At 46.5% G+C, this 25,764-nt stretch overlaps 1 protein-coding gene across 3 annotated transcripts in view; it reads right to left on the minus strand.

Annotated features, from left to right (window-relative positions):
- Positions 1–21,671: 21,671 nt before the first annotated feature.
- Positions 21,672–25,764, minus strand: part of LOC101952813 (exocyst complex component 3-like protein 2) — an 86,226-nt gene continuing 82,133 nt past the window's right edge. For all 3 annotated transcript variants that reach the window (XM_065593657.1, XM_065593656.1, XM_008168210.4), the window contains one exon: positions 21,672–25,253. The gene's annotated coding sequence lies outside the window, so the exon portion shown is untranslated. The remainder of the gene's footprint in view (positions 25,254–25,764) is intronic.

Genomic DNA, 25,764 nt, shown 5'->3' on the forward strand with positions numbered 1-25,764 from the left:
GTTAGCAGCACAAGCCCTGCAAAGCACACAGCTGAGCTCCCGTCAGCGGGGGGTCCAGCAGCCCAAGCCCCATGGAAAGTGGGGCTGGGCAGTTGGTCCTAGCAGCCCGAGCCCTGCCCCCGTCAGCGGGGGGGATGCAGCAGCCCAAACCCCAGCGATCAGCATGGGGTTGGTAGCCCAAGCCCCATGGAGAGCGGGACTGGGCAGTTGGGGCCGGCAGCCCAAACCTCAGCGGTCAGCGGGGACTGGCAGCCCAAGCTCAGTGGAGCGCTGAGCGGGCAGCCTGAGCCCCGAACAATGGGGTCCAGCAGCCTGAACCCCGTGGAGTGCGGAGCCAGCAGCCCAGATCCCGGCGTGGGGCCAGCAGCCGGAGCACCGTGGTGGGCAAGGTGGCAGCTGGGACCCCAGGCGCGCAGGTGACAGCTCAGACCCCTGTCCTTGGCAGACAGAGGAAGTTGGGTGGCATGAAGGGCAGAGTGAGCAGGGCCCACCCTGTACGTGGGGGGTGGTCCAGGCTAATTTGTCCCTCGTGGGGCACCCCCCTACGGATGGCCCTGGTGGCAGAAGAAAAGGTGTTTGCGCTCCAAACCAGCCGGAACCACGATGTAGCCAGTGAAGCAGCGTTAAGCTGCCTCAGTAATTCCATACTAAGTCATTCTCTCTGAGTGCTGTTTTGCTTCAGTGAGACATGAGTGAATCTTCTCATTTGCTAGTTGGTTGGTTGTTAGCAGTCTCTCTGTGTTGTTGTTATTAGAACTTTTGTACACAAGTTCAATGGATAAGTGGCTGAAAAAGGAAAGTGTAAAGACGCAAGAATCGGCTAATGTTTCCTCAAGTCCACACTGTGGAAAATCTAAGTGTAATGATCATGATGGTCCTGGAAAGTCACTTACAAAGAAAAGAAAATATGATGATGATGATATAAAATATGGCTTTACATGCATTGGTGATGAAGAATGTCCAAAACCACTGTGTGTAATTTGTGGTGATGTTCTAGCAAACAGCAGCCTCAAACCTTCTCTACTTTGGTGCCATTTAGAAACTAGGCATCCTGCACAACTCGACAAGCCTGTTGTTTTTTTCAAGCAAAAATTAGCTGAGAGGAAAAGTGGAATTACCAATTTTCTATCCAAAGCAAGTACTGATAATGAAAATGCACTTGAAGCATCATACCACATGAGCTACCGAGTAGCAAAAGCATCAGAAGCCCATACCATAGCAGAGAGCTTGATTGGCCAATATATAAAAGACGTAGTTTGTTATATGCTCGGAGAAAAGGCTGCAAAAAGGATTGACATGGTACCTTTATCCAATAATACATTGTCACAAAGAATTAATGACATGTCAAATAATGTAGAGACCACAATTGTACATAGAGTGAAAAATAGTCCATATTATGCCATACAGTTAGATGAATCAACTGATGTAGCTAATCTAGCTATTTTGCTACTGTTTGTACGTTATGTGAATGAAGGTATGGTTGAAGAAGACTTGTTGTTTTGCCAACCATTGGAAGAACATACAACTGGAGAAGATATCTTCAATCTGATTAATGCATATTTTCAAGAAAAGGAAATAGATTGGTCTCGTTGCCTAGGCATTTGCACTGATGGGGCCACATCAATAATGGGGAAGTATACTGAATTTGTAGCTTGAACAAAAAAGGTTGCATCAAAAGTCTCTTGGACTCATTGCAGTATCCATAGACAAACCCTCGCAACAAAACACATGCCTGAGAGACTGAAGGAAATGCTGGACAATGCAATGAAAATGGTGAATTTCATAAAATCACAGCCAACAAATTCCAGAATATTTCATGTACTTTTTGAAGAAAAGGGTAGTATACAGAATTGTCCGTTGACCCATACCGAAGTTAGATGGCTCTCATGGGGCAAAATCCTTGTGCACTTGTTTGAGCTTAGAACAGAAATCCTAGTTTTTTTTCAACAGCTACCTGGCTCAATAATGTTTGGCTCCAGAGCCTAGCTTATTTAGCAGATATTTTCTCAAGAATTAATTACCTAAATTTATCTCTTCAGGGCCTCAATATAACAGTTTTCAATGTGCAAGAGTGAGTTGAATCCATGATAAAGAAGTTGCAGTTCTGGGAAAGTTGTTTGGAAAACCATCAAATGGAGTGTTTCAGTAATCTTCATGACTTCCTGGCAGAACATAAACTTCAGTTGGATCAGTGCACTAAAGCCAATATAACTGCACACATAAAAGGACTTTGCACAACTTTCAGGGAATACTTTCCAGCTATGTCAGGCGATAATGACTAGATACGCAACCCTTTTGATGATACCACTTTCTCAACACAGATCTTGAACACAGGAAAAAGAGAAATTGATTGAGCTCTCCTGTGATTACGAACTGAAAAGGAGTTTCAGAAATCTGTCACTGATCAACTTTTGGCTGAGTTTAAGAAACAAGTACCCCCTTCTGGCAGAAAAAGCTACTACAGTTTTGTTACCATTTTCAACAACGTACTTATGCGAGAAAGTGTTTTCCTCATATACACATCTGAAAACCAAATGAGGAAACAGATTTGATGCCGAACCAGACCTGAGACTTTATCTTTCTCCAGTGGTTCCAGACTTCCAAGAGCTATGCTGAGCAAAGCAAGCGCATCCATCACTCTGAGGAAATTTAAACTTAAATCCCTGGAAATATTCACATTTAGGAGGGGGTTCACGAGATTTCACAATTTAGTAAAAGGGGTTCGTGGGTTGTTAAAGTTTGGGAACCACTGGCTTAGACTGAAGAAGTAACCCCTGATGGGTGGATGAAGCTCAGCTGAGCAGGTGGCCTGGCTAGTATAAAGAAATGGTAGCAGTGAGGGAGTCTGCAGCCATCCTCCTAAGAGCTTGGCCCTGAGGGAAGGTCATACTCAGAAAAGAGAAGGTTGGAGACGAAAACTGGTGGGAAGCGAGTAGGAAGCATCCCAGGGAGAGGGCAGCAAGGCTCAAGACCGAGCAGACCTTGGCTGCGTGTTGTAGGGTCCCTGGGCTGGAACCCAGAGTAGTGGGCAGGCCTGGGCTCCCTACCAGCCACAGCTGGAGCGGCATAGCCTGGACAGCTGGTCCAGTGCATCCCTATACCCTGGAAGGAAAAGCACGCAGTGTCCGGTGGGCTGGGTCATGAAGAGGAAGCTGCAGTCCCTGGTGTGAGAGGTGCTGCAGAGGGAGAAGAGGACAATGGTTGTGGAGAGACTGCAAGGGGAGGTGTCAGACCTGAAAGTGAGCTAATCCCCAGAACAGCCAGGAGGAAGCACCACCTAGTGGTGAGTAGAGCACCCCAGGGCAGGCCTGCAGAGTTTCTTTCAGTATGGCCACTGTATTTCCACAAGTGCAGGGCAGCCCTGTCTGCAGCACGGCATCTCCACAGGACCAAGATACCACTGTGCTTTTGGCAGTAAGCACTCCATTACTCAGAACAGAGCTTTTGTGGAAATGAGTCTGCTGCAGTTCTCTGGTCCCCGAGGCTGTCCCACCAAACCTAGTCCCATGATGGGCACCACCCTTCCAGGAACAAACTTAGCAGCTGGTCACTTTGGAATAACTCACCCCAAAATATGAGAAGGATCCTTTTCCTAAACTATTGTAAGTCCTATTTTTCATTTTCCTCTCAGACTCTTTATAGCCTGCGAGGAAAAGCAATCAGTTGTCTGTCTGGCATGACTCTTCGATTGATTCACAAAAAATATGACCAAAGGAAAGCCCCAGTGCAGCAATCCAAGGCAGAGAAATCTAAAACAGCCAGGGAGATGGAAAATTCAGAAGAGCACAGAAGCGAAGTCAAGTTGATGACGTTACTGATCTTTTTGATCTGGAATAGGTCCAGTTCTTCCCCATAGCTTGCACTTGGGGGGCAACGGGATAGATGCACCTCCTTGTGAACACTATGTGCATTATCAGAGCTTTACAAACAAGCAATAAATATAATACCCAAATGCACATAGGGTAGTATTCTAAAACCATTGCACTAAGTAGAGTTACCTTCTTTTGGGAGAAAGTTAGTGTGCTTCCTGGCTTTCTGGTAACTGTGTCCTGCTATTTGTATCTAAAGTTTGGAGGCAGGCCATAAGAAAAAAGTGACTCCCGCTACTATGTGTAACAAATATGAATGTTCTGGTTTAAGGATCCATTATAGGAAATATTTTCCAGGATAAACATTCTGAAAGTGTTCCAGGGACTTTCTTCTGTGAACTGGAACTGGGACAAACCCTGAAGTGAGCATTAGCTAGCCGTACTGTCCATGGGAATGAGTAATCTATAGCAACCCCACTGGCTAAATGTGGCTTTGCAGCTCCCTGCCTCAGTTTCCCCTTACCAAGGTTTTCTCTCTCCTGGGGATTCATGTGGCTCAGCCAATGGCAGATTAATGCACAGGCCCAATTTAGGGGCCCCAGGAATGCTGGAAGCTGGGTAGAAGAGGGAAGGCCACCAGTGCTGGAACTGTGGCCAGGCCCCTACGCCTTATCTTTCCCTGGGGCCCCACCCCCTGCACCTCTTCCCCTGAAGTCCCACCCCCTGGCCAGGCTAGAAACCAGAGACAGGCCAAGGTAAGAGCTGCCCCAGACCCTCCACCTGCCCTGAATCGGGAGGCCTAGAGGCCCGAGAGCAGCCCCCATTCTGTGTTCCCCATACCCCCTGCGGCATACCACCCCGGGCAGGTGGAGGGTCGGGGGCTCCCCACAGCAGCCCGGGCTCCCTGGGCGGCTCTTAGAAGCCTCAGGGGAGAGGATGAACAGGGGGAAGGGCCCACGGTGAGGGAGGGTGCTACGGGCCACCTCATGCCCTCCCCCTGGGAAGAGGCTGGTACCTCTAGCAGGGGCTGCGCTTTGCAGTGCGGGAGCTAATCATCTTATCAATTCCCCCAACGCAAAGCCTAGCCCCTGCCAGAGTCTCTGCCTATGTTAAAAAGTGGGCAGGTATGGCCCTCCCACAGTTCTGGCATCCCTGGGGTGGGGGGCCCCCCAAATGTTCTTTGGGTCCAAGGCCTTAATATATCTTAATCCACCTCTGGGCTCAGGCCTCCAACTGGATCACTCTCCGGCTTCTCCGCACATTGGAGTTGGTGATGTGGTTTAGCCTTCTGCCCAAGTTAATAACTAAAATTTACCTCTTCTGGTGTAAAGTAAATCCAAACAAACAGTTCTTTGGTTCACCTTCTGGGCTACCTTTAAGTCTTTCTGCTCTGGGGTAGAGTGCTGATTCCCAGGCTCCTTTCATAGAATCCTTCTCACAATCTCAACCCCACAGGGCTACCTTTCAGCCTTCCTGGCTCTGGGATAGACCCGTTTTTTCCAGACCCTACTTCAGGGCCTGCAACAAGAGCCCAACTTGCTCCCTTCTTCCTGAGTTCTCTCAGTCCTTTTATGAGGTCCTACATAATGTAAAAAATTGATAAGGGAAGCAAAGGGACACAAGGCAAACTCTATGGCCAGCCAAGTTAAAAACAACAATAAGGAGGTTTTTTAAAGTATATTAGGAACAAAAAGAATCCTAACAATAGTATTGGTCCATTACTAGATGGAAATGGTAGAATTATGAATAATAATGCAGAAAAAGCAAAAGTGTTCAATAAATAGTCTGTTCTGTATTTGGAAGGACCAAACAGATGATGTAGTCAGATCATATGATAATATTCTTTCTATTCCACTAGTATCTCAGGGTGTTAAACAGCAGCTACTAAAGTTAGACAGTTTTAAATCAGCAGGTCCAAATAACTTGCATCCAAGAAGTTTAAGAGTTGACTGAAGAGCAAACTGGACTGTTAATGTTGATTTTTCAATAAGTCTTTGGAAAGTTCCAGAAAACTGGAAGAAAGCTAATGTTGTGCCAATATTTAAAAAGAGTAAATGGGATGACCTGGTTAATTATAGGCCTGTCAGTCTGAAATAGATATCAAGAAAGATAATGGAGCTGCTGATATGGGACTTGATTAATAAAGAATTAAAGGAGGGTAATTTAATTAATGCCAATCAACATGGGTTTATGGAAAATAGATCCCGTCAAACTAACTTGACATCTTTTTTGTACGAGATAACAATTTTGATTGTTACAGGTAATAGTGTTGACCTAATATACTGAGACTTCTATAAAGTATTTGACTTGATACCACATGACACTTTGGTTAAAAAGCTAGAAAGATATACAATTAACATGTCACACATTAAATGGATTAAAAGCTGGCTGACAGGTCTCAAAATGTAATTGCAAACAGGGGATCATCCTTGAACAGGTGTGTTTCTAGTGGGGTACCACAGGGTTAGGTTCTTGGCCTTATGCTATTTAAAATTTTGATTAACAATATGAAAGAAAACAAAATCACCACTGTAAGTTTTCAGATGACCCAAAAATTAGGAGAGTACTAAATGTGAAGAGGACATGTCACTGATCCAGAGCGATCTGGATCTCTTGGTAAGCTGGGCTCAAGCAAACAATATGCATTTTGGTACAGCTAAATGTAAATGTATACATCTAGGAAGAAAGAATGTAGGCCACACTTACAGAATGGGGACTCTATCTTGGGAAGCAGTGACGCTGAAAAACACTGGATGTCAAGGTAGATAACCAGCTGAACATGAGCTCCCAGTGTGGTCAAAAGAACTAATGCGATCCTGGGATGCATAAACCGGGGAATCTCAAGTAGGAGTAGAGAGGTTATTTTACCTCTGTATTTGGCACTGGTGTGACTGTTGCTCTGTCCAGTTCTGGTGCCTGCAATTCAAGAAGGATGCTGACAAATTGGAGAGAATCCAGAGAAGAACCATGAGAATGACTAAAGGATTAGAAAACACGCCTTATATAGTGATAGACTCAAGAAGCTCAAACTATTTAGCTTAACAAGGGGAAATTTAAGGGGAGACTTGATTACAGTTTGTAAGTTCCTACTTACAAATATTTACTTCAGTCTAACAGAGAAAGGCATAATACAGTCCAATGGCTGGAAGTTGAAGCTAGATAAATTCAGACTGGAAAGAAGGCGCACTTTTAATAGTGAGAGTAATTAACCTTTGGAACAATTTCCCGAGGGCTGTGGTGGATTCTCCATCACTGACAATTTTTACATCTAGACTGGATGTTTTTCTAACATTATTTTGGGAAGTTTTGTGGCCTGTGTTATCCAGGAGGGCAGACTAGAAGATCACGGGGTCCCTTCTGCCCTTGGAAGCTATGAAATCTGTGAATGTTGATATAGCTGTGTTCTAGGGCAGAAGCTTATCTATAGTAAGAAATGCTTTTTGAAAATGGGGAGCTGACATTTCTCCATTCAATGTATAAGCAGATTCTGGGTTCTACCTTGTCCCAGAACCATATCTGCAAAGAATGAGTTGCCCCCCACAGAATAACTTGATCATGTTCTGATGTTCACTATATCCACAATTATGACTTGCAAGTTGCAGCATATTAAATCTAGGTGAGACTTTCTTTCTACTTCATTTTAAACTAAGTCTGGTGAATCAGAGTTCACTATAAGCAAGTTCTGTTCACAGAATGCCACACTGACCTGGAATATTAAATACATGGTGCGCACAGTGGATATAGTGATGCATTTTTAAATGAAAAAGATCATTTCCCCTCCCTTCATGGCACAGGGGGAAAGTGGAGTATTAAAGCCAGGGAACAATCATACAGTGTTGGAAGAGAACGCTACCATATTTTGAGGCAGTTTATTGTGTTCTGTAGCTCCATCTAGTGGATGGTTTGCAATTTCACTTCAATATCGAAGCTGTATTATCCTGTGGATGGCACCAATAGACTGGGCAGGCTTCCAGTATGCCCTACGGATTAAAATGTAAAGTAATATTATGTACCAATCATGCATTCCTTTCCCAGCCTAAATTTCCAGTGATTTTAATAGTTTAATTGTTTCCACTTAGGAAATTTGGACCCCAAATACACCTGAAACGCATCATCTCCACACACAACATTTCTCTGCCTGATGCATAGGAATTCTCCCCACCACCTGGAACACAGCTGACCAGAACTGTGCTCTGAACACAGTGAACCAACATGCAATCCTCCATTGTGTCAATTTCTACTGGTGCAGTAGCCAGGTAGATGACAAGTCTTAGAATAACGGCCCCAACAGGTGTGATGAGCAGTGGGTGCAGAACTTCTGGCTGTGCAAGGCCATTTTCCTGGGTCTGTGTACCGAACTCGCCCCAGCCCCACACCAAAATGAGAGCTGCACTGACAGTGGAGAAGCGAGTGGCAATTGCACTGTGGAAACCTGTAATGCCAGATTGCTTCCCATCAATTGGGAATTCAATTTGGAGTCAGGAAATCTACCATGGGGTCAGTTGTCATATAAGTGTGCAGGCCAGGCAGGGCCATTAATCACCCCCTGCCATGCAGGACTGTGGCTCTTGGCAATGTGCAGGACAGAGTGGATGGCTTTGCAGCTATGGGTTCCTGAACTGCGGTGGAGCGATAGATGGCGCGTGACGTATGTCCCTATTTTGGCAGAATACGTCGGCAGAAACGGCTGCCATTCCATGGTTATACAAGCATTGGTGGATCACTGGGGACACTTCACCAACATCAGTGTTGGCTGGTCAGGGAAGGTGCATGACACACACATCTTTAAGAACATTCTTTCCTGACCAGCAGATTATCATTGGCAATGTTGAAATGCCAAGTGATCCTGGGAGACCCAGCCAGTGTGTGGGTTCTGTCGTGTCTCTTGTAATAGACCGAAGATAGGACTCAAATGTGGTACCCACAGAAGGGATTCTCCACTTGGGATGTTGGAGGCATTGAAGTTATTATTAATTCTTTATATTACAGTAGTACCTAGAGGCCCCAGTCAAGATCCAGGCCCCATTGTGCTGAGTGTTGTACAAACATAAAATAGTCAGTCCTTGCCCCAAAGAACATGTGCAATCTAAGGTTCTGATCCTACAAGCTAGGGATGGGCTGCGCTGGAGTCCCGCTGACTTCAGAGGGACTCTGTGATGGCTGAGGGAAGAACGGCCACACTGGGGGTGGGGAGAGAGGACTCCCCTCAGCCCCGGGGCTACGGCGGGGAGAGAGGCGGGATCTGCATTAATTACCCCTCCGTTTTTTGTTTCTATTGGTTGCGCACATCCGCCCATCACCTTGATATTGGTGCTGCACATAACAAAATTCATTCCGCACCTGGATGGAAAAATATGAGCGGGAACTTCGTTACAGAAAGTAAAACTTAAGATGCTGAACTCACTCCCCTTGCGCCCCCAAAGTTTGAGGCACTACATTCCCACTTCTGCTTGGGATTGCTTGTTCCCAGGACCAGTCACAGCACCAGCCATGGTGAGTATGGCTCTCTGAGTTGGGGAAATGAGGAGGGAACTGCTCAGGTGCTCTATACTACTAGAATCGTGCAATGTCACTGAACACTGGCACCATTTTCCACAGGTGGTGGTGATTTTGGCTGATATCTCACGCCTGAGAATAACAGAGGCAAAGCTGCTGCTGGTGTCCCAAAGCTGCCCGGGTCCATATGCTGGTAGCCTGTGTAATGCAGTGGTTCCTGCTGAAGTTATCGCTGAGGGTGTGGGAAAATGTCCTACCGCGGCAGAAGAAATAAGATAGCTCTCCCTAGAAACCTTCAGCAGAGCACCTCCTTGAAAGTTTCATCAAGATCTCCCCAGAGGATTCATGGGATATCCCGCTGCACATAAACAATCTGCTCCTTATGCCCCGCCTACTCAAGAGGGGAGTGAACAGCAGATAGCAACTCTACCTCCCCTGGTTGTACCACTACCTCTTCTAACACAAGTAAATTAATAAGTCCAAAGATGTCTCTTGCTACTCTCGGGGGGCATCCCTGATACTGAAAATTAAACTACACACTTCCCCGAGATTCCTTCCCCTGCAGCAGGCTTGCCCGTGCTCAACTGGCTGGATCTGCATTGGAGTCAAAAACAGGTCCTGGCTCGCTGTGCAGCTGGATCCCATGGTCACCTGTCCCCCATACTCCTCCTCCTCTTCCTTGTCCACCTCTTCCTCCTCACTGTTCATGGCAGGGCCTGTGACTTGGGCTCCTCGGAGGTATCCATGGTGCTGTCAAGGGTGTTGGAGTCAGAGTAGCAGCCATGTTAGTCTGTATCCGCAAAAAGAACAGGAGTACTTGTGGCACCTTAGAGACTAATCAATTTGTTAGTCTCTAAGGTGCCACAAGTACTCCAGTTCTTTTTTCAAGGGTGTTGGGGTCTCTGCCGAGGATGGCATGCAGATCTTTGTAAAAGCAGCAGGTCTGAGGCTTGGCTCCAGATTGATTGTTAGCTTCTCTGGCCTTCTGGTTTGCCTGCTGCAGCTCCTGGGCTTTTTCGTGGCACTGCTGCTGGTCCCTGTCATAGCCCTTCTCCTGCATCCCCTGAGCAGTCCGCTTGTAGTTGTCCACGTTTCTACAGCTGGATCGGAGCTTTGTCTGTAGAGCTTCCTCTCCCCACAGGCCCAGGAGATCCAACATCTCCTGTCTACTCCAGGCAGGAGCAGGTCTGCAGGGTATGGTCACCTGGGCAGTTGCACTGAACAATGGATAGCTACTAGGCGTGCTCACCAAGCCAGAAAAAGGGATTTCAAAAATTCACAAGGCTTTAAAGGGGGGGTGGGATTCCCTGGGCAGCGGAGTTCACAACGGTGACCAGATTGTTCAGTTTGGAGCGCTGTGGGACAGCTGCTGGAGGACAGCAAGGGCTGATGTACATAAAGCAGTGTCTGCACTGCATCAACCTAAGTACTTCAACCTTGGCTCTATGCCACTCGCGGAGGTGGTGTTAGGTCAACATAACAGGACACGTATGTCAGCAAGAGCCAAATGTAAGTGAAGACATATACACAATTAGGTCGATGGCTAACTTTGTAGAGTAGACCAGGCCTAACAGTGAAGAGGGCCTGAAGGAACGATAAACATCCATTTATAAGTGGAAACAGAACAGCAGATGGCACACAATTGAAGCCAGCATTATAATCTGCTCCAGGGGCTCTCTGTAATTCACTGATAGGCCAGACGCGCATACTGTGAGCAGGTTACGGACAGGAGCTGAACCCAAACAGTGAAATGCATATTCTTTCTGGGCTGCTTTCTGGGGAAAGAGACTTAAATTTTTTTCACTCAGAATATTTGAGAGCGGTAACATAAGCTTTGTTCTCCCATCACCCATCACCAAACAGGGTCTCGGAAGGGACTGTTTTCATGCAAATGTAAATGTGTTTCTCTTGGAGAAGCTGAGCTTTCCCAGCTCTGTGACTCATCACTTTCCCCCACGCTTCTGCTGCTGCTGGCTTGTCTTCTGCACCTGCACTTTCCAAACTACACAGTGGGTTTTGTCTTGTATCACGATTGAGAAAGGAAAGTTTACAAGACAGACAGAGACCATGTGATTTCCAGAATTGCTTCTTTTCCTGTACACTTCATGTCTTAGGCGCCGACTCCGTGGGTGCTCTAGGGCTGGAGCACCCACAGGGAAAAATTAGTGGGTGCCCTGCACCCACCAGCAGCCAAGCTTCCCTCCCCACCCCACCCCACCTCACCTCCTCCTCCGCCTCTGCCTCCTCCCCTGAGCGCGCTGCGTCCCCGCTCCTCCGCCTACCTCCCAGAGCTTGCCACTGCCAAACAGCTGTTTGGCGGCATAGCAAACGCTGAGAGGGACGGGGGAGGAGTGGGAACATGGCGTTCTCAGGGGAGGAGGCAGGGAAGAGGCGAGGCTGGGCCGGGAATTTGGGGAAGGAGTCAGAATAGGGGCAGGGAGGGGGCGGAGTTGGGGCAGGGACTTCGGGGAAGGGGGTGGAATGGGGCAGGGCAGAGGCGGAGTCGGAGCAGAGGAGGGTCGATCACCCACCAGCGCAAGCAGAAGTTGGCGCCTATGCTTCATGTCATTGGGTTTTTTTGCAGTGCCAAATACTGGCCAAAATAATCCCATCCTTCCTCTAACCCTTAGCCATGAACCTTGGACTCGGCATCCCAGCACCAGTGAAAACAAGCAAGCATAAAGCGCAGTAGCAGTATTGTAACCCAGGAGGTTACATGGAGGCTTGATTATTGCAAACTTTCCCCAGAGCATACCCCCTCATGGTGCACGGTGGCAGTGCAGTCACCCTGCCTCAGTTTCCCCTTGTCTCCAACAGTTCCCTCAGCATTTAGCACAGCTCAGTTGCGGAGGTGACTCAGCCCTCTGGCCAAATCACAAATGTTCACCCCTTTTGGGATAATCAGAGCACAAAGGAGAACACTAGCATCAGCCTTCTGCCCCCAGCTCACACCAGGCAGCCATTCCTGAGGGTCGCTTCAGTTACACACAACAGTCTCCAGCCTCTTTGTGGGCTCCAATTCCCACCCTCCTGGGCTCCAGTCAGTCCCTTTTCCCTTCCCTGAACAGCAGGGTTTGTTGGACCCCTTGACCAGGGTAGCAGCATGGGGGGGACCCACACCCAGCCTTACTATGGGTTCTCAACCCCAGAAACCCTAGATTACTTGGCTATCTTTCCTTCCCAGACATAGGTGCTGGAACTGGGGGGAGTGCCGCACCCCCTGGCTTGAAGTGGTTTCCATCATATACCGGGTGTACAGTGTGGTTCACTGGCTCTCAGCACGTCCACTATAAAATTTGTTCCAGCACCCTTGTTCCCAGGGCCTTTCTATGTGCCAATCTGGCCTGTCTGCAGAGTTTTTTCCCCCATGATGCCTTTCTAGCCCCAATCCTGGGCCCAAAACATCTTCCCCATTGCAACAGAGCTTCTGCGGCCCTCCTTCCTAGGCTATGCTTTAACCCTGGCAGCATTCCTCAGCCCACTGGAATTTTATCTCCATGTGGATCTCTCCATCCTGACTGAGCTGAAAAGCAGCCTTTATAATGCTCAGGAGGTAATCACCTGACAGTAGCACCTGGCCTACATTCCCAGCTTGGTCTGCTGATTCTTACTGAACACCTGTTCTTAAAGGGGCCAGTCTTGGAACAGGGTTGAAAAAGTAGTTAGGTTCCTCACTTCCATTGGTTTAATCTAGGAACAAGAATGTAGGCCATACCTGCAGATGGGGGACTATCTGGGGAAGCAGTGACTCTGAAAAAGATTTTGGGCCTGTGGCGGGTAATCAGCTGAACATGAGCTCCCCGCAGTGTGACACTGGGGCTAATGTGATCCTGGGATGCATAAACAGGGGGATCTCAAGTAGGAGTAGAAAAGTTGTATTTGGCACTTGTGCAACCGCTGCAGGAATCCTGTGCCAGTTCTGGTGCCCACAATTCAAGAAGGAGGTTGATAAATTAGAGAGGATTCAGAGAAGAGTCATGAGAATGATTAAAGAATTAGAAAATGTGCCTTATAGTGATAGCCTGAGCTCTTTGAGTCTATTTCGCCTAACAAAGAGAAGGTTAAGGGGTGACTTGGTTACAGATGACAGTATAAGTATTTGAACAAATATTTGATAATGGTCTCTCAGTCTAGCAGAGAAGCGTATAACATGATCCAATGGCTGGAAGTTGAAGCTAGACAGATTCAGACTGGAAATAAGGTTCCAATGGTTAAAAAATTACACAATATACCAAGGGCTGTAGTAGATTTTCTGTCATTGACAAGGTTTACATCAAGGTTGGATGGTTTTTTCCAAGATCTGCTCTAGGAACCATTTTGGGGACGTTCTCTGGTCTGTGTTATACAGGAGGTCAGGTGGGATAATCCCAATGGTCCCTTCTAGCCTGGGAATTCAGAGTCTCCGGCCTTTGTTTGCTGCTGCCCTGAGCTAGAGCTGGGTGAACTATTCACAGAAAAGAAGTTCTCTTGTCCTATACTTGGATTGTAAGCTTTGTCCTTTTGATCTATGTCCATACAACATCTAGCACAATGGGGCCTGGCCAGTGACTGGGGCTCCTAGGTGTTATCACAGTACAAATAATATTTTTTCTCCTTTGCTGCTTGCAAACAGACTCTGTTCCTAATTCACCCATTATCTGGGTGGCAGAAATGGTTGGGTGGCGTGACTACATATTTGCATGAGTATTCATGACACTTTCTCTCTCTGCACATCAAATGTGCTTGTCTGAACGTTGGCAGAAGGTGCATCAGAGGGCTGTCCAGACTGCATTCATGGATGTATTCCAACAAATGGTGGCTAGTTGTATTCGTTCCATTGCTGCAGTGGCAGAGCACACCACACAGGGGTTAGCCGCGCATTGCAGACAACACAACACCAACAGTATCTCCCAGTCTAGAAAGCTCATAGTCTAGAATGTGGACACAAACCACAGGTGAATAAACTGACAAACAGAAGTGGGAAGGACAAGGTAACAGCAGAGAGAGGTGCATTAGTAGTCACCAGTTTGACCGAGTGACTTTTGGGGCACTTTTGACCAATCTCTGCTCAGCACCGAGGTTACGTTAATAGATTCAAAGATGATAATGCAGCAGGGGCCACCGTGATCTCCCAGTCTGACCTCCTGTATAACACAGGCCATAGGACTTCCCTGAAGCTCAACTCACAGACTTCAGGGATTGCTGCTGCTGAAAGCGGACACTCACAGAAACAAGAGACAGTCCGAACCCCTGTTTTTCGCAAGGTAACTTTCAGGCTAGCACATCATCTGCTGTTTTCTTATTGCCTCTTTATTATTATAGCAAATTCTAGTATCTAGTCAGCCCAAAGCATGCACCCTTTGTAGACTGGGAGCTGTAATAAAAGGGATCACAACCTGCTAGTCCTCTCTCCTCCCCTCCCCAGCTCCACTAGATGGCAGCAATTGTGTACCTTTTCCACTTCTTTTTATTGCTCCCATTGTACTTTTGTAAGACACACACTAAGCCAGGAGTAGGCAACCTATGGCATGCGTGCCAAAGGCAGCACGCGAGCTGTTTCACACTGCCCGGGTCCTGGCCACCAGTTCGGGGGGCTTTGCATTTTAATTTAATTTTAAATGAAGCTTCTTAAACATTTTAAAAACCTTATTTACTTTACATACAAGAGTTTAGTTATATATTATAGACTTATAGAAACATTAAAATGTATTACTGGCACGCGAAACCTTAAATTAGAGTGAATAAATGAAGACTCGGCGCACCACTTATGAAAGGCTGCCGACCCCTGCACTAAGCTTTAAGGCAGCCTTTAAGCTGTCCTTTGTGCTGTCGAGTGCCCTTCCCCTCCTGGTAAATAATTGTCTTTATCACAATTTCTAATCAAAGGGCTCTTTCTTATACTCTGCTACTTCTGGAATCTACCCTACAATGATGTCCTGGAGCCACAGCTCCCCACAATTTTCAGTTCCTCCTTCTTTGACCATATTAATCAAGCTGTGACACTCTGGGGACCTGGCTTTCCCAGACCTGAAGAGCTCCATGTAGCATGAAAGCTTGTCTCTCTCACCAGCAGAAGCTGGTCCAATAGCAGATATTACCTCACCCACCTTGTCTTTTTTGTATTAATCAAGTGTTTTGTAGAGTGTTTAACATTATTAACTTCTATGGATGTTTGTTGTAATAAAGATTAGTTGGCTTTATCCGTACTCTTAAGTGTTGTTAAGACATGAGTGTACCATCCAATCTGGCCTTTCACTGTCTTGTCTGTCCTGGATGTTTACAATTCTCCCATGTCAGGAAACTGATGACTGGGCTGGGGTTTTCTGTTCTCATCTGTAACCTGACCTGCAAAGTCACAGCTAAGGACAAAATCTGAAAGAAATTTCCACACACAAGTTATTCTGGCCAATGTGGTGACAGACATGTGACACAATGTTTGACTCACTAGCTCCCTGGATTCTCCTTTTTGGGAGGGGGGGGGAAATCACAAATTAGTATAGTAACAATACCTAGCTCTTATAGAGTCCTTGTCAACAGTAAATCTCAAAGCATTTTATAAAGGAGGTCAGTATCATTACCCCTATTTTACAGATGAGAAAACTAAGGCACATAGAGCACAGGTGACTTGCTAAGGTCACCCAGCAGCAATAGACGCCAGCTCTCCTGCATGCAGGCCAGTTTCCTATCCACGAGACCACACTGCCAAGGGAATTGTTCCTAAAGAGGTACAACTGCTGTGGGTCTTTTTTTCTTCCCCTAGAGGATGTTATATGTCTGATGAAACTGAAAGGCTGACACACACTTGCCTTAAGCACTATATCCTCCTTCCCCATTCATCATACTGCCTTGGCAAAGCTATTGAATAAAGCCTTGATGTGCACATGACTCTGCGCATCTCACTAAGCCTCTATTGAGAGCCTCTGCTTCTAACTTACATCTAGAAGGTGCACTAGTGCTTGCAGTGCAATTCAGGGGAGTTAGTTTCATGGCGTCTCAACCCTCTTGTGAGCCAAGGTGGCCGCTGTAGACATCTAACTAACTTGGGGGATCAGAAGTCTCTTGGAAATACAATGTGATTCATAATTACCCTTTTTCTAGACACTACGTCACTGTTCAGAGACCCCACTAATAATTAAACTGAGCCCCTACAGTAGCTGTAAGAGGGTTACCTGCCAAGCTATTCTGGGAACAGACAAAACTAGAGCTGGTCTCAAGGCACAAAATTCAGCTCCAACAGCCCCAGGCTTGCAGGCTCTGTCTGTAGAAAGCCCCTCCCAGGTGGGGAAAGTAGGCAACTGATAACAGTGAGTCAGCAAAACCCACTTAACCCTTTCCCTTCACTGAGGATTCAGACCTGTTAGCTGGGCGAGTGGTTTCAGATTAACATTGTCAGCCTGTCACTGGGCTGTTTCACATGCTTTCCTCAGCAGTTCTTAATAGACGCTCCCTCAGAATCCCACAGGATTTGTATCTCTATGAATGATATGGGGTGGAATTGTGCTCATCCACACAGAGCTTAAGTACATGTGAAATGTACAGGTGACCTACAGGAGTTTGAGGCCCTCTAGCCCTTTAAGTAGTGAACAGAGAAGATGCACAGCTGGGCTGTGTCTGCAATGTACACCACGTTCACTGGGACGGGAACCAGTTGATCAGCACAGTTCACTGCCAATGCCCTTTCCCATCCCCAGCCTGTCCCCTGTCCCAGAGCCCCTCCCTGGTGCCATAGAAAGATGTTTTGGCAGTGTTCCATGGTACACCGGGGCACAGATTCCCCTCTTTTAGGGCCTCCTGCCAGGGTTTCTTTGGCCTGGTCTACACTAGGAGGTTATGTCGAATTTAGCAGCGTTAAATCGAATTAACCCTGCACCCGTCCACACAACGAAGCTATTTAGTTCAACATAGAGGTCTCTTAAATTCGATTTCTGTACTCCTCCCCAACAAGGGGAGTAGCGCTAAATTTGACATGGCCATGTCGAATTAGGGTAGGTGTGGATGGAAATCGACGCTAATAGCTCTGGGAGCTATCCCACAGTGCACCACTCTGTTGACGCTCTGGACAGCAGTCCGAGCTCAGATGCTCTGACCAGCCACATAGGAAAAGCCCCTTTTCCTGTCTCGGCAGTTTGAATCTCATTTCCTGTTTGGACATCATGGCAAGCTCAGCAGCACTGGCAATGATGCAGAGTTCTCCAGCAGAGGTGACCATGCAATCTCAGAATAGAAAGAGGGCCCCAGCATGGACTGATCGGGAAGTCTTGGATCTGATCGCTGTGTGGGGCGATGAGTCCGTGCTTTCGGAGCTGCGATTGAAAAGACGGAATGCAAAGATCTACGAGAAGATCTCAAAAGCCATGACAGAGAGAGGATACAGCCGGGATGCAATGCAGTGCCGCATGAAAATCAAGGAGCTGAGACAAGCGTACCAGAAGACCAAAGAGTCAAACGGACGCTCCGGATCCCAGCCCCAGACATGCCGTTTCTATGAGGCACTGCATTCCATTCTAGGTGCGGCCGCCACCACTACCCCACCACTGACCGTGGACTCTGAGGATGGGATATTGTCGACGGCCGCTTCCTCAGAGATGTTAGCAGACGGGGAAGATGACAAAGGTGAGGAGGAGGCAGTCGACAACGCTTACAATGCTGATTTCCCAGACAGCCAGGATCTCTTCATCACCCTCACAGAGATCCCCTACCAACCATCCCCAGGCGTTAACCCAGATCCTGAATCAGGGGAAGGATCAGTCGGTAAGTGTTTTAAACATGTAAACATTTATTTTGAACAGAACAGGAATATTAAGAATGGGTTTTTCATGATTTGTTTGCCCTAGGCACTTAACATTTTAGTCCTTGGCAGTGCAACTACTGCAAAAGAATTTAACAATGTCCGGTTTATCATGATTAGTTTGTCCTAGGCGCTCTACTTTTTAGTCCTTGCCAGTGCAGCTACTGGAAAAGGTGGTCTATATGTCCGGGGATAGAGCTGAAATCCTCATGGGACATCTCCACAAAGCTCTCCTGGAGGTCATTGGAAAGCCTTTGCATGAGGTTCCTGGGGAGAGCGGCCTTATTCCATGGTAGGAAACTTTTCCTCACCAGGCTATCATCAAGTACTCTGGGATCATTGCCTTGCAGAGCATGGCAGCATACGGCCCTGGTTTTTGCTGGCTTTCACGCAGCATGCGTTCTTTCTCGGTCTCAGAAATTCTCAGCAGAGTGATGTCACTCATGGTGACCTGCTTAGAATTAGGGGAATGTTACTATTGGGACTGCTTGCCTTTACAGAACTGTCACCAGCAGTTTACCGCCACGCGATGGAGGCAGAAGAGGGGCAGCATACAGGGATCTTTCCCAGGGACAGCCACGAGGGGGTGGGACGGGGCAGAGTTCATGCTTGCCGGATTGCCGGCAGCAGGAACTGCCCAACGATAGGAGCATTGCTTTGAACGGGAAAGGAGGGCACTGCTCTAATTTAAGTTTTAAGCAACCAAAAGTCTACGGCTTACCATGTCAGCCTGCTACCCGAATTCCGCTGTCCTGCCCCGCTTGTCTGATCTCCACTGCAAGACCCCAGGCACTGAATGCGAAGGCCGAAAATTCGACCTTATCCTGAGTGCGCATGTGATAGGTGCTGTGCATGGTCTTGTTCGCAGAGAAAGACTATGTTCATTGTTCACAAAAAATTATCTTTGTGAGGAATTCACTCCCTTTTTCCCATCCCACAGCTGCGACTGTCTCCCGACCTACCCTGGCATCCCCCTCGTAGAGGCTGGCGCAGATTAGGCAGAGAAAGAAAAGGACACAGGACGACATGTTCTCAGAACTTGTGGGCTGCTTCCGAGCCGATGCGGCCCAGCAGACCCAGTGGAGGGAGAACATGTCACAATACCAGCGAGCACACAGCGAACGGGAGGAGAGGTGGCGGCAGGAAGACCAGCAGGCAACTCAAACGCTGCTTGGACTAATGAAGGAGCAAACGGACACGCTCCAGCGCTTTGTGGATGTTCTGCAGGACCGGAGGCAGGAGGACAGAGCCCCGCTGCAGTCTATCTCTAACTGCCCTCCCCCGCCACAAACTCCCATACCACCCTCACCCAAAGTCCCAAGAAGGAGGGGCGGCAGAGGCCGTGAAAACTGTCACTCCACCCCTGCAGACCCATGGGGTCCCGTGCTTTGTGAGAGGTCTGTGCCACTCTCAGACTTCATGTCCTCACCGCGCTGCCGTAGCCTCCTCGCCCGATTTCTCAGCATCTGCCTCTGGAAAAGGTGGATGATAAGGTGTGAGGTGTTGACAACGGCCATAACTGCAGCGATGGTTGCAGCGGGCTCCATGCTCGCAGTGCTGTGGCGTCCGCACTGTCACTCACCAGAAAAGTGCGCGAACTGATTGCCCACCGGCGCTTTCAGGGAGGGAGGGCGGGAGTGACGGTTGGATGACGACAGTTACCCAAAACCACCCTCGACACATTTTTTTCTCCAGCAGGCATTGGGGGCTCGACCCAGAATTCCAATGGGCAGCGGGGACTGCGGGAACTGTGGGATAGCTGCCCACAGTGCACCGCTTCCAATGTCGACGCTTGCCCCATTAGTGTGGACTCACAACGTCGAATTACTGTCCTTAGTGTGGATACACACGTTCGACTTTGTAATATCGATTCCACATATTCGATTTAAGTACAATCGAAATACTCTCGTAGTGTAGACATACCCTAAGTCACACAAGCAGCGCAGGAAGCTGTTATTCTTAGTCCCTGCAATTGCTCCAGCCAAACAGCAGCCATGGAACACAGACGAGGCATCGTCTTCTAGCAATCAATGATTCTATTCCGTTCAAGTCACAAGAGGAAATAGGAAGAAAGGATCTCTCAGAAAAGCTGAGATATTTAAACCTGTTTAAATCCTAGGAACCAATGTTATCTCCCTCCCTTTTAAAGTCCTGGTGCCAGTGGTCTCATGAGGTGACTTTAATGGGAGCAGAACCCCTGCGCCCAATGCAGGGAGGGGCTGAACATCTTCTGTTCCCATTGACTGGTGCGAATTGAGGGGAGGAATTCCTCATCCACTGCAGCCCCTATATGCCATGCAAGCATCATAAGCCCCGCAGCCAATGTATCAGGGGAGTGGAGGCGGTTCATTGTCCGGGGAGTCTGGAGTGCTCAGAGCTACAGAGATTCTGTGCTGCTATAGACTGTGGAACAGCCCACTGGCAGTTCACTGACAGCTCCGAGCTGCTCTAATTTAGCTCTAAGGTACAGGAGGTCCTGGCTGCTTTAAAATTTATCAGCAAGACAAGATGGGGGAGGAAATATCTTTTTATTGGACCTTCTTCAGATCTGGGAAACTAACTCAGAGTGTCACAGCTAAGCACAAGAGGGAACATATTGTTTAGCACAGTCAGTTAATACATATTGCAAGGGGCCATTCAAGGTGAAGTGGCCTGTTAATACCTGTCCAGTCATAGGAAGGGAGGAGGGAAAGGGCAGCTGAAGGGGGTTGTTTAGTGGATTGTAAATTGTAATAAGCCAGAAATCCAGGTTTCCTTTGAGGATGAGGACTGGGAGGTCAGATACAGAGTGATCACTTTGTGAATAGTTTTCACCCACAGATGATAGGGTGTTTTTGTTTTTTATCATTTTTCTGTGCGAGTTCATCTGAGCGCGTAGTGAGTATCTCATTTCAGCCACTTAGTTGCTATTGGGGCATTTAGTGCACTGGATGAGGTACACCACATCTTGTGATAGTCATGTACAGGACCCACGGATCTTGAAAGGTGCATTGTGGGGAGTGTTGATCATTGTAGAAATAGAGATATGTCTGCAGGTTTTGCATTTGTTATTGTGGCAGGGTCTGGTGCCGCTTTGAGTCGGTGTGCCCTGGTGTGTGGGGAGTTTGCTTCTGATGATGAGGTTGGAGAAGTTGGGGGGGTTGTTTGAAGGCCAGAAGAGGGGGTTTAGGAAAGATTTATTTCAGGATAGGGTCCCCATCAAGTATGGGTTGTAATTTTTCGATGATACCCTATAAGGTTCCATTGTGGGGTGGTAGGTGACAATTAGGGGGGTATGGTTGGGGGTGGGGGGTTATATTTCTATTGAAGTAGGTTTTCGCAGGTTATTTGTGTGGTCCGTTCCATGATGTGATCTACTTCTCTGGTGGAGTGTCCTTTGGTGCTTGCACTGGCTTCTACACAGTCCAGAAATAAGGGTAAAACAGGGCAGTTAAAGCCACCCTTGTCCCCTATCCTCCTGGAAGCACAGCACAGATGGGTTTAAATATGTCACAGGATTATGTCTAGAAAGTCCATAGGATTGAGAGCTTTATCAGATCAGGGCAGATTCACCTCCAAACTCTGCAGTCCAATATGCGGCGAATAAGTCTAAGAGTGCATTTTTCTTCATTTAAGTTGTATTTGAATATTTTATGGCTCCTTTGCAAAATAAGAAGAGAAATTTACAATGAAGAAATATTATTTAAAATAAATCTTTCACATACAGATATATATTACAGAACACATTGTATATACAGACACAGAAAGGACTTACTTACATAACACTGTGTTCCAAATACACGCCAGTTTCCAATTTACATTTATTTATTAAATAATCATAATACCCTTCTCTGAATGTATCAGATAGAGTAGAAGCAACTAATTATCAATATTTATTTGGAAGAAATCTTTCCAGTGCTGTGGAATGTATTTTTAGACCAACTATGATCAGGATGGCAAGGGGTTTTGTGTGTTTTTGTTTATTTTCTCTGTAATGCTTGTTGATTTAAATATCAATAAACATGGGCTCACTATAACCCTATCTCCAAGAAATTGTAGATATAATGTATTCCCCGCCCCTGGAAATAAATGCGTAAATCATAGCACAGAAGGATGACTACTGTGACTGGCTTGATATACCCAGCACAATTCAGAGCCCCGCGCTGTATATTTTGACAGATGTTCATATTTCTTTGTGTGGCAAGAAGTTTGAGGCTGGATGAACTCGGTGCAACATGCAGACCGTGTTGTCTTCCAACCTGTGCAAAGTGGCAGTGAATTTTTTTTAATTGCTTTACTAAGTGGTTTATAAGCCAATTAAATGTTTAGCTGGACTAAAAATTGCACATTTATCTAATACCTGGACCAGCTGAAGCTTTAGAAACTCTGTTTTCAAACAGAAGAGGGAGTCAGCTGTCTTGGAAGAGTAGCCAAATGATTGACTTTTGTTAGAACGCTCTTCCTCATCTTTTAATAGCTGAAATTGACTTTTATGACTTTGAAGTTCTCACAATTCATTAAAAGCAATAAAGAATCTATTGGGGATTAAATCATTTGGTCAGTGCGAATCGAATATGTGCTCAGTATTGTACAAGACAAAAATAATATTAATACTCCCCCATTTCCTGTCCCTGTGAGGCTCACAAAGTAAAGGCACCATTCTGCAAATCCTTACAACCCAAGGTAGTGCTTATTACTCACCCCAGTAGTAGGTATTTGCATGATTGGGTCCTAGAACACAGACATAGATCAGGACCAATTACCTCCACCAAAGCTCCCCTCCCATCTACCCTCAACAATTAGCAGTATGGGAAGGACAGGGTGGTTCTGAACCCTTGACACCTGTTTGCAATCCCCAAAGAAAGGCTTTTTTTTTCTTCATCCAATTATTTAATGTTGGGCTGCAGAAGGTATTTGGTCTTTACAGACCTCAGAGAAGAACAGGTCTTAGGAGGAGGTTAAAAAGGGAAAGGGAAGGCCAGCTGCCTTTGTATTGGCTGTGGAGGAAGGCGGAAGATGGGCGTGGAGAAATAAACTCAGAAGGCTGTGAGTGGAGCTGTGTGAATAATGGATTTTCTGGTTCGTTGGCCATTCTGGAAAATTAAAAACACCAAACCGCTTGGGTTGAACTGAAACTTTTCAACATTTTTGGCAAAACAAAAAGTTGGGAAAAAATATAGTGTCAGGTCAAACAAAATGTTCGTTTCACTGCTGACCACGTCTGACTATTTTACACATTTTCAAAACAGTCATTTTGAGCTGAAAAATCAAAATGTTTCATCTTTTTTGAAAGGAAACATTTTGATTTTCTCTGAGTCCTTTTTAAGGGATTTTGTTTGTTTTTCTCAGCAATTTCTCACCAATTTGGCAAAACCGAGACAAATTCACGAAATTCACATTGGCTGATTGACATGGAAAGGACATGGGCCATGTTAACAGATCAGATCCAAGGCATAGGCCAGGGCAGAGCTGCACAGGGAAAAGTGAATTAAGAGTTCAAGCTGAGATGGCAAACAAGGGAGAGCAACTTTTTGGTACGGTGTTGTACCACCTGTGGTTAATGAACAACCTCTGTAACTCAGCTGGTGTTTGTTGGTCCTTGAAAGGTCACTTAAGGCAGATTACATGGTAATTCTAATGTTGTTTGACTTGTTTTTTAAAACCCACATATTTGCCTACTGTGTGTCACCTTACTTGGAACAGGTCTATTTGGGACTACGTGTAGAGTGAGGTACCATTCACCAAGAGTAAGGAAAGCAGAATCTGGCCTTTAAAGCTAGTTTATTAAAGACATGAGCTTTCAGACTCAGCAAAGAGCACAGACGAGAGTTTATAGTTTTGTAGTAAGAAGAAGAACGGGAGGACTTGTGGCACCTTAGAGACTAACAAATTTATTAGAGCATAAGCTTTGTAGTGTGACACCTTTTAAAATTTCATTTGGATTTAGGGGACTTTCCCCCAAACATCTCACAGAGCAGCTTGATTACAAGCTTTTCATATACACAAAAACCAACCAACTTGCTTCTCTTGTTCCGTTCCTAATTGCCAGCAAAACAGGGGTGAAAGGCCATGTTTGAGGAAGCTGTCACTGATGCAGAATGGCTGCCTAGGAGAGTTGAAGAGTGTCTGATATAGCAATTCTTTTCCGCATGGCTAATTTGTTTACACTTGTCAGAGAGCACCAGAATGGCAGTGACCTCTATTAACACAATAGCAAATGAGGCCTTGAACCAAATCCAGCTCTGAAATTATGACCAGCCTATACATGGGCAAAAAGAAGGCCTATTATTTTCCCATACTGTACTTCTTGTCTATTCACATCTGAAAGCAGTTTACGCCGACCCAGAGGATTAGCGGAAACAGCTATTTTAACTGTCCACTGCACATGAGATTTCCACAGCAAAAATTCCCACGTTAAAGAAATTAGAGCTTTACAGCAGGGGAAATTTTCAGTCAACTGAGTTATATGGATGAAAAGACAAACTCAGCTCTGAAGCCAGTTATAAAACGAAGATACTAATTACACTATATCCACAATCCATTGCAATGGGCTACTAGGGACTGAGGTAAGTCCTGTGCTATTAGTATGACTTTCCATTTAAGCAAATGAATGGAACACAAAAGCTAAGTGCCACATCCTGCTTCCCCTCCGTGGGCGCCCAAGGCCCAAATGCTGCGGAGATGCCACCTTCCGGCTGAGCAGGATGCTAGCTGGTAACCATGCACCAGAAGGGTTCCGCAGCCCTCTGCATGCCGCAGAACATGCTACATAGTGGCTCTCTGTGCAGGACTGTGGAAAGGAGCATTGTGGGAGGAGTGGGGAAATGGCAGGGGGTTACTGACCCAATCCCTGACCGAAGCAAGATGGGGCTCTGTCCAATGCTTCTCTCCCTAGCAGCCATAGCCCAGCTAAGCAAGAATCTAGCTGCAGGTTTCAGGGAGGATTCTACCCCACTAACCATGTGCATTCCCCCTTTCAGTTGGACTTTGTGCAGGGAACCACAGTTTGGGTTTATGTGATCTTCTTGTCTTGAACACTCTGGCACATGTTCTCGCATGGCCTACCAGCTGTTTTCAGCAGACAAATACTGTTTGCCACTCCTCATAACTTTCAAGTAGGTGTGATCTCAGATGTTGCCTGCTGATGATGGAGTCTTTGTGACACAGGCAAGGAGGGTGGCTTCTGACTTTCCATATTAGACCTGAGTGAAAGAAAGGAAAGGTATGTGAAACTGAAATAAAACAGAGAGTGTGTGTGTGTGTGTGTGTGTGTGTGTGTGTGTGAGAATGTTCTCTCAGTACAGACCGAGGACATAAAACTACATGGGGAGAGGGCTCTAATCAGCAGCCAAAGATTTAACAAGATCCTAGGGTGTGAAGCTGAAGCTAGACAAATTCAGACTAGAAATAAGATGTAAATTATTCAAAGCGAAGGTAATTAATCACTGGAATGAGTAAGCATTGGCCATCACTTGAAGTCTTTAAATCAAGACTGGATATCTTTTTAGAAGATATGTGCTAGTTCTCCCAGAAGTTATGGGCTTGAATGCAGGAGTCACAGTGAAATTCTCTGGACAGTGTTAAGGAGGAAGTCAGACTAGATGGCCATAAAGGTTCCTAATGGCCTTAAAATCTATGAATCTATGAACTCTGTTGAAATGCATTGGACTAGGGGAGATTTATGGAGGGACAAAATGGAAAAACTTTAAGTAT

Source organism: Chrysemys picta, chromosome 4 (assembly GCF_011386835.1).
Source record: "Chrysemys picta bellii isolate R12L10 chromosome 4, ASM1138683v2, whole genome shotgun sequence".
In the NCBI taxonomy this organism is placed as follows: domain Eukaryota; kingdom Metazoa; phylum Chordata; order Testudines; family Emydidae; genus Chrysemys; species Chrysemys picta.